The sequence below is a fragment of the Pezoporus wallicus genome, unplaced genomic scaffold (genome assembly GCF_028554395.1).
Source record: "Pezoporus wallicus isolate ANWC-B61680 ecotype Strahan unplaced genomic scaffold, APGP_CSIRO_Pwel_v1 contig_7866, whole genome shotgun sequence".
In the NCBI taxonomy this organism is placed as follows: Eukaryota; Metazoa; Chordata; class Aves; order Psittaciformes; family Psittacidae; genus Pezoporus; species Pezoporus wallicus.
Window position 1 is genome coordinate 718,257 of NW_026636013.1, and position 10,263 is coordinate 728,519.

The following is a 10,263-nucleotide window of genomic DNA, read 5'->3' on the forward strand; positions in this document are numbered from 1 at the left end:
CGAGGCGGCTTTGAGCGGCGCTCTCGCGGGGGAGGGGAGCAGGCGGCAGCCGCCGCGATCGCGGAGGGCGCTGCGGAGCCGCCTGCGCCGTGAGGGGGCCGGAGGGGAGGCTCTCTCCGGCCGGAGAAACCTGTCCGCAGGACGGTCCGTGGCCCCATGATTGAATGGCAGTCCCTCTGTGCCTGCCTGGCGTGTTGGGGTGGCCTCTCTTAACCGGGGTGCCAGCCATTGATACCCCACTCCCACTGGCGTCTTCGCCATGAGGCTTCAACGGAAAGCCTATACATGCTGTAGGTCTCTTGGGTTCTGCTTTCCCAGTGAGCAGGAGAGCTGGAAGATGACTTGCTTTGGCCTCTGAGCAACAGTTGATGCCATCGTTGGTGCTTCAGTAGGGTAGCTGGATAGCAAAGCATAACAGGTTGATCTTCATGTCTTCATGAGAGAGGTTCCCTCCATAGGCTGGGGCCATGCAGCTGCCCCGCATATGAGTGCTGTGGCAGGCACACACCTGGCGTACACCATCAGACAGTGCTTCTGCAGAAAGAGTTTACCCTTCCATGCCCGATTCCACCCAAGCACGGCTATTTATTTGTGTATCTCTTAGCCCCAAGCTTTTTTAAGACTAGATCTACTGATGATACAGATTTCTTAATATAATTTGAAAAAATTTGGGTGTTTGCTTCCCAAAGAGTGTCCAGCACATGGAACATACACTGCTAGTGTGTTTCTTTTATTAAAGGAGTTATAATTTTCCACTGATGTTTCCATCATAATCTCTACTCTGTTATTTCCATTTCACCACTTTGTATCTGTTGCTAATTACCTACAGAGGGTGACTTGTGTTTAATGTGTGTTCCTTCTGCCTACTGTCTTCTGAGAGCTACTGATTGCTGGTGTGAAAATGTCAGTCTAACTTCACATCTCCTAGCCCCTCATAAACTATTAATGAGGCGATTCCATAAACAAACAACTGATGTTCATGCTTAGGATTTCCTGAGTCTGTAAAAAAGCAGAAAAAAAACCCAAAATTAAAGTCAACTAGAGTGTGATTTTATGTTTAGAAAAACAAGCTGGTGCTGAAGACCATCTAAATCCAGAGAACGAAGCTCCTTTGGTTTAGTCAGTAATTCTTTACTTGGCTTCACGTGGCCAAACACATAAATATGTATCCAAAATTGCCTTCTGGACAACAGATAGTGCAGAACGATTTGTGTCTACTTTGTGGCCAAAACTAGATCCTCTGAAGAACAGTGCAGAGAAAAAAATAAAGTCCCTCTTAAGCTGATGAATTATGCACCTTACTTGAGACTATTTTTAGTTCTATGGAGTTAAATATTTTGTGGCCTGAAATGCGGTGTGGGCTCCAGTCAAATATAACCTGGTAACATAGCTCTGGAAATCCTTAGTGTTTGTTTAACCGACCTGCTCCCTTTGGAGAAGATTTTATTTTCAACCACAGCGTCAATGAACACAACTGTCCACTCGTTCTGTTTTACACCTGCCCCTTTTTAGCCGTGCTTCGTGAAAGAGAGATCTGGGCTTGTCAGAGACTGAATGAGATTTACTGTGCCCAGGTGGGGTTTGAAACATAAGTATCTTGTTTTGTATGGTTATTCTCAGGCAGGCAGTATCTCCTGGTGAAGGACAACTGGAAATAGCAGATGTAGACTGATGGCGATGCAATGTTAAAAAGAAAAAAGAGAGGTCCTTTACTAAAGTGCATTGTTAGTTGACGAGTAGTTGACTGGCTTCTGCCAGTCTGTGGTGAGTTGAGCAGGATGAAGGTTATTGCTATAGGAAAAAAAAAACAAAACAAGTCAAAGAAAACTGTGGCACAGATGTGACTGTGGTGCAGTAAAAGCTGCTTAAGTTGTATCCTGATTAAATGCTGGCCTTGATTAGGCTGTTATCAATGGGCATTTGAAAGAAAATCAACATAAGTGTCACTGGATGCGTTAATTCTAGGTTGCAACTGCAGTAACAAATTCTAAGTAACAAAAAACGTCATTAGAACTAAAAATCAATCCAGATAAGAAAGAATGGATAAGACTGTAATGTGAAGTAAACAGATGTAGTGTTTTTACCAAGCATGTTTTTAATCAGAAATTAAAATGAAATAGTAAGATGCTGCAGTTTAGGAGACTGTTCCGTGGAACACAAGCTGAGGGGAAGCTATACTGGCACTTGTAGCAGCCAGGTGGAACAAAGGGATGGTGGTTGATGTGAGTTGAAGGGAATTTATTGTAGGCTACAGAAGATAATGAACATTAGGACAAATTTTAGTATGCTCCAAAATGAAATAAAATGAAAGAATGAACTAGTGGAGATACTTGAAGATACAATTTACTCCCTAATGACCTTCTTCAAGCTATACATGGTTGTAAAGTTTCAAATACTGATTTTATACAATTGCTTTTTTTTTAATCATGTGCCAGTGTGGAATTCACCTGGGAAACCTTAAATGAAAACATGTTCTAGCTTAACAAAACCCAAACTGAATTCAGAAATCAGTCAGTCCCTTGGGACTGCACAACTTTACTTGGATGTGCCAGCCAGAGACAGAGACCAGCTGATGTAGAGCAGAGGCCTCTTCACATGTAGTAGCGATGAGGGATGCCCAAGGATGTGCACTGAACGGGCAATGCTGATTGGTAGTGAAGGAATACAACTACTGAGTTCCTTGGATAAATTTCTTGTGACTGCCATACAGCTAATACAGTACATGTGCCTGCAATGGCATAGAGGTAGTCACAGATTTACTTCCCATCCTGCAGATGCTTGGTGTGTTTTTAAGCTGTGTGATCTAGGTCATTCATAAAAATAGCAAAAATTAGTACAAATTATGTAGAATTACTCCAAATATTGGTGCTCTGCCTGCAGAGTTGCATGACTTTTAAGTAGGGCTGTCCACAGTTTAGGATAATCAGCCAATTTACCCCTCTAAAGCCACTGATTTACAAATATGAGCAGAGAGAAAAAGGCCTGTGTGCTTTAATTTTTTTTTGGTTCATTAATTTTAATAAGGTTCTGTCTGAAAAGCAATACTGCCACATTAAAGGCTCCACCAGTTCTCTGTAGTAACTGTGTTTGTTAGGGGTGGTGGACTGTTCCTAGAAAACCTGCTTCCCACCATAGCGGGAGACAGGCAGTGTTTTCCAGTTGGGTTGAGCTCCATGTGAGGCAGGGGGAGCACCTGGTCTGTTCCTAGAATATTCTTGCATTTTTAGAGGACACATTAACATGCTCTGTATGCAGCTTTAAGAATAAGAAGAGGAGAAAACCTCTGGAAAATGGTTCATGCACATCCAGAATCAGGGAGGTTAGATGGAATGGGCAGGAATTAATAACTTGTGGTTTGATTAGGATAAATGGACTTTATTTGGGGGAAAAGAGAGAGAGTGTCAACTGCATAAAAGCATTCTCAGATAGCAGAGAACACTACTTGAAATTATCTGCTTCTGAGGTGGTAACTAGCATGCAATGTGATTTTACCACAGATAAAGTAAATGCTCTTTGAGGATATATAAATAGAACTGTTATGAGTAGGCAAGCAAGTGAGATGATTCCTGATCTGTCAGTCTGGCAGAATTAGCAAATTACATTTTGGACCACAGCTAGCCTAAGACACAGTGAAAGGTTAAAAGAATTAAGACATAATGACAAAAATAAACTAAGGAAGAATTTAGGTAAATGTAAAATGAACTTGTTCAGCAGACGTAGAAAATAATTAGCTAAGGTGATGTGTTGCCCTACAAATACTGCTAAGCAACCAGAATGTAAGGAAAGAAATTGTTGTCATTACCTAATGTGAACAGAACATGAGTTAATGATCCACACTGAGTCAAAGAGAGGTTTCTATTTTACTGTGTGTGTGTGTGTGTGTGTGTGTGTGTGTGTGTGTGTGTGTTTTTTTTGTTTTTGTTTACCTCTTCAGACCAGACCTGGAGCTATGTAATTTCTAAGTTTACCTGGTACTGAGCACCCTGGAGTTCATGCTTTCACACTCCTGTTTTCACTCTGATACTCCTAGACATGCCTAAACAGTTGATGAGAAGGCAGCACTCTGGAAAGTGGTCTGTTATACCTCATCAGCACCCAGAAGTGGCATTAGAACAAAAGGTATTGACAATCAGTCCTTTTCTGGGCAGTACTGTAGAATGTATTCCTTAGGTCTGTTACATTTTCCATATCCATAGCTGGCACTGGGAAGGTGATTGTGTCTCTTGGTGCTGTAATTATGAGTTACTGTTCTCTTAATTCCCGACCTATTTGCAATCAGTTGATTATACCTGTTTTGTCATGTACTGGTGTTTTTCCTCCCTGATGCTTAGGTACTGGATATATTTATAAACAAAACATATATTAACTTTCAGCTTTTTCTTGGGTTACTGTATTAGGAAAAAGATAGGTCTTATTTCCACAAAAGGCTCAGCTGAACAGTCCGCTTAATAGTACTCAAGAGTATTATTAGGAGTTACAAGTCTTAACTGAATAGGTATTTTGTGGTTTCTAATATAGCAAATAATCATGTATGGGGGTTTCAAGTATTTAAAATCACTCATCTTTTACAGGGTGAATAAAAGCACTTCAAAAAGTTAACAGTTTTCATTTCTTGGTATCCAAACTTTAGGATTACTATTTTTCTAGCAGTGCATGAAATCTTCCATGATTTAGAAGACCTGGATTTCTATTTAAATAAATAAAAAAAAAACCCTCAAACCCAACTTTCTTTCTATTCTTTCTAAATTTAATTATTTATTTTTTTTCCCCTTAGAAAAAAGACCATTTTCTTTGCAAAGTGTCTTTAGGAAAGATGGGGATTAGGGTAAGCACCCTTAGGAGAAGCAGCAAATATGGGCAACTGGAACTTGTCTGGTGGCATTTAAGAAATTCAGTGACAGCTTCCCCAAGTGGAGGAGCAGAAATCACTATGGTTAATGGTGAAAAAAGCAGCTTGAGCTGAGGAAAAAAAAAAAAAAAAAAAAATCCAAACCCAAAATCCTGTGTGGCTGGGCATTTTAACATTTTCATATGACCATTTCTTCCTTTTTGCCATTACTAATTAGTGGCCATTATTTAACAGTGTATTAAGCTGGGAAACCTAGTTAAGACCAATTTTGGAAGCTGTGAGAAAAGGAACCCAACATGAACCAGTCATTTTGTGCGCTGAGAGACTGAAGGACTAATGATTGTTAAAAATAGCTGGACTGTCTCACTGGTGGCTTGTGAGGCTTAGTAAAAGTGTATAGAATTAGATTGTAACTGCAAACTTTCATAGAAGAATGCACAGAAGTATTTCTTAAGCAGTGATGCCAATTAGACATAGGGCTGGCTTGGAGTGGTAGTGAAACTGCCTTTTCTGGAAATTAGTCATGTCGAGACTAGACAAGGAGTGTGGAAACCTCAGCCAAGAACGTCAGACCTTTGCTTGGAATGAACTGCATGGCCCTGGATATCTTTTTGAACTTGTAACATCTCTGCTCTAACTTCATGTGAAGCGCCTTATGTGGGTTGTAAGCTTTGCAAAGGGTTTCTCTCTCATGTCACAGTACCCCTTTTTTGTGGTGCATGGGAGGGAAAAATCCTGCTTCGCTGTTTCTGCAGCAATGGGGAGATTTCCTCTTAACAGGGCATGGGGTGAACCTTTCGGCTCTTGCAATTTGACTTGTTTGGTGGCATAGCTGAGGAGGGCAATCTAATTGTGTCCCTCGTTATGAGAAGACACCCCCCCCTCTCCTTAATAAAAACTGCAAAATTAGATACAGTGTCTGATATATAAATGTGGCAATACACACGTATTCGAGATCAAAATGAACTGTGGCCTTCTTTAGGACACAAGGAAATAAACACAGTCATTAAAGAGTCAGCACCGTTACTACATAGTGAACCTTTACTCGCTGTTCCCACCTATTGTTATTTGAAATATCCCATTTCCTGTTTTCAGTAACTGTTGCCAGTGGGCAGGATTCAGATCTTGTTCACATCAGTGTAACTGTGGTAGCTTCGGAAGATCAGCAGGGAAAAGGAAATGAAAAGCAAGTGACTACTGTGAAGTAATCTTGAGTTTCCACTGAAGTGTTTTGGGTTTAGTCCCAGTTGGTGTCAGAACTCAGCCTGGTGTGTGGGAAATCAGGGAAATTATTATTTGCTGTGTAAGCCCCAAGGCAGACCCCATCAATATACTCGCATTATTGTCATTATTGCTAATGTACACTAGGATAGTAGCAATAATAATTAGTAAGGATATTTACTCTGTATGTATCTGAAATGCATAGGTATATATTTATACCTATATACACACATACTAACTAGTTACTTCTTGATAATTAGAAGCTTCTTGAATCCTCACTATGAGACTGCAGAGTTGTAAGAAAAACATAAAAAACTATGTAAAAAGAGTATTTTTCCTGAGAGCTTATATTGCAGGCTGATGAGGAAAAAAAACCAAAGCCAAACCCAAACAAACAAAACGAAATAAACAAACAAAAACCCATCAAAAAACCCCAAACCAAACAACAAACCCCAGCCTTTGCTCAAAGTGGAGGAGAAAGGATTTACTATCCAAATGCTATAAGGAAACAGAAACACAGATGTGATTGGAGGATCAGACACACAAAGATACCTCTCAGCTCTCAGTCATCTTTCTCTGCTGTGAAATATATTTGGAATATAGATGCCTATAAAGTGTCGTGAATCCTTGGCCAGTATTATCTCTGGGTCTCAGTTCCCAAAGTATACAAAAAAGATACTACTTCCTTCTTCAGTCTATGCGAAATGTAAGCTGTGACCCAAAATTGCAAAGGGAGATTATGGCAGTCGAGAAATGAACTCGGATCTTCTGAGTCCTAATCCAAGTTTGTTATCATAAGCTCATCTTTCATTTGCTTTTGAATAACAACCAAAGTGTTAACCCTATTCCTATACATTTACAACCTGATGGAGTTCTTATCTGGTGGTCATTTCATTTCCTGCTGGCAGTTTCACAAGCCTTTGAAAGCTTTCCCCCACCCTCATAATTTTCTTTTTTTTTTTTTTTTTTTTTTAATCCCCAAAAGATAGGCTGCTTCCTTCAAGATTTCTCCAGCAAAGCTTGCCTGTCTTCTTTGGAGGTTTATGCTGTGTGATTTTTACCGGGTGCAGGAATCATCTATTATAGTTTTTTAATTACATGCTGTTCTCTGTTTTCTCTACCTGCCGTTTGTATCTAATCCTTCTCTCTCAAAAATCTGTAGACAGGTTTTTAGAAGTTGTCCAAGAAATTTTTGATAAATAAAAATATTTTGCTTTTAAAAAGCACTTTTTGCTTTAAGCGCTCCAGGCAACTTGCTGTTTTGAAGGGACAAACAATTAAGTGAATATGCATGCACAAAAACCAAAATCGTTTTCTCTAGGTCTTTTCCATTCTCTTGCAGTTTATGAAATTTATTCATGTGGGGATTTTTATTTTGTTTTTAATCTCATTTGGCAATCATGGAATTTACACACATACTAGAAATCAAAAGTAGTGTCATTTGAAACAAATAGATTTAACTTGAGGGAGAAAATTTTAAAATTTTCTTTAAAATTAAATTTAAAGGTGATCTTTTTAGTTGATCTTTTTGGCATCATCTGATTTAATATGAAATCACACTTTTGTTTTATAGAATTGTGATGGTCTTTTGAGATAATTTTGCCTACATGTTGTAAATTTAATTTTAATAGAAGTAAGAAGTTCTTTCTCATTCTTTCTAAATGTCATTGTTAAGAATGTCTTCAGTGCAGCCAGATCCTTAAGAGTTCATCTGATTTTTTTGGGTCTTGTCCACCTGAAACATAATCCATCGAAATTAATGTGGAAATAATTTGATCCAAAACATTACACACATGAAAAGAATTAGCCACCCACCCTCACATTTAGCCCATGTGAGCTGCTAAACATTTACATAGTAGTAACCCAAACTGTGCAATAGTAAAGCAAATTAAAATATGTCTACTGAAGCAGTCATAGTAGGAAAAAAAAAAGAGATTTATACTTCTGTAGTTATTATTACCATTGTTTATGTTGTGGTAACACCTAAATGCAACAGCAGTGCTAAATCCCATTGGGCTACATGTGGCAAGAACACATGCTAAATGACAGTCCTCATCTCAAAAAGATTAGTTAAACATGACTTTAATTAGGGCTGATTGGTCCCTTTACAGAGTGTGTTTCTGCTGCTAACTATTTCAAGATACAACATATTAATTATGACTGCACTTTGCCCAGTTTCATCAATAGCTAATGTCAGGAATGTCTGTAGGGAGAAGGATGTAACGTGGCAGTTCCCCAGGATTAAGAAGGGTCCCAACTTGGCCAAGTAATATAGCAGTGGGAATGGAAAGAAGGAACATGAAGGCAGTGCTGCAGAAAGGCCTTGCGAGCACAGCACTGCCGCTGGCTGAGTCTGAGGATGCTTTGTGTCACTGTGTTTGATCACTTGGGTTTTGATGAGAAATGCTAGACTCATGAGTTGACTTGGAGACCTCATGGTCATAGCCAAGCTTTAAAGATAGATACAGCCACACAGACAGTCCCTTTCCTCACAAGCCTGCTTTCAGAAAAGACAAAACAGGGTAAAAGGAAGCTGCAGTGTTCCCAATTTACAGACCAGAAGATCTGAAATACAAAGTTTGTCTATGCAGGGAGATTAACAGTGCAGTAGGATTCTCAGTGGAAATGTTTCTTGCTAACTGACAAGCAGTATCGGTGTCCAGATGAACAGATGGCTTTTGCTTCACTGTGACTCATTATTGCTACACGGTGGGAATGTCCTCTGAAGTATGAGCTTTGGGGGTTTCTATCCTTTACTCCTCTGTGCGGTTGCTGGGCCCAAAGCATTGTGGAATTGCTCTCTAGCTTTTGGCTGATGTTCATTGTATTATTTTTTAGTGGTGAAACAACCATGTTTCTCTTAGGGAGGTTGTCTCATAATTTGGAAAGGGATATGCTTAAACGTGAACACAGGAAAAAGAATGACTGATCAAAGTGTCATGGAAAGCAGTGTGGGAAGTGAACCACTAAAAAGTTGGGTATTCTAAGGTGCCTCCTTGTTTGAAGGAGAGGAAAATCTTCTTATCTGAGTGCTTAAAGACGCAATGGTGCATGTGTGCAGATAATTAAAATACCACCAGTTCCCTGCCTCCACGAATTATAACTCAGAGTATGTGGTGTATCTGTACATTTGTAAAGTATCAAACAGTGCTATAAATCCTGCTTCACTGTCCTGGGTTCAGCAGTAGCAGTCATGTTTTTTTTTCCTTTGTGTTAGCTGGTGCAGTGCTGTGTTTTGACTTCCAGCCTGAGAACAGTGTTGGTGAAGCCGATGTTTTCGGTTGTTGCTAAGTGATGTTTACCCTGACCAAGGACTTTGTGAGGCTCATGCTCTGCCAGGGAGGAGGGGAAGCTGTGAGGAAGCAGAGATGGGGCGCCTGACCCGGGCTAGCCAGGAAGGTATTCCGTACCACAGCACGTCATGGCCGGGGTGGGGGGTAACTGGGAGTTACCCGGAAGCACACAGGCTTCTGGGTGGAACTCGTTTTCTTGGCCGGTGGTATCGTATTCTCTTCCCTTGTTATTTTCCCTTATCATTGTTGTAGTTGATAGTAGTGGTGGTGATTTGTGTACATTGGTTGCTGGACTGTTCTTGTCTCAACCCATAGGAGTTGCACTCTTTCGATCCTCCTCCCCATTCCTCCGGGAGCGGGGAAGCGGAGAGCCCCGGTGGGGGGGGGACACGGACCTCGGTTGTTGTCAGCTCGGCACCACTCACTGGGAGTGAGTGAACAAGTTACCTGACTGGGTTTAAACCACGACATTCACAAATTAAAATAACACAAAAATTGAAAATTCAAAAAAATGCAATTCAATGTAAATAAGCTCTTCTGGAGTTTTTTCAGAAATAGAAACACTGCTTGCTCAAGTGAAGTTCCTTTTAATCCAGTAGCTTTCAATCTTCCTACATCCCTGTGGGATGAAAAGATGATCCATGTGGCATGCGTGGAAGGTTAATGAGTGTGGACTCTGGATATAGTTTCAGGTTGAAAGACTTCTTACTGAAAATGTGTTATAGAAAGTGTTTAAAAAAGGGCACTAGTCTGAGCACTCTGTGACTTATAACAATATTTCTAAATAGAGAATAAAGATGATATTTTACTAGGTACTGACTACATCTTTGAAATGTTGTACTATGAATATCAGCCACAAGTAAACAGCTCCTGCAAATGCTACTCAGGTGTAACCAGCTG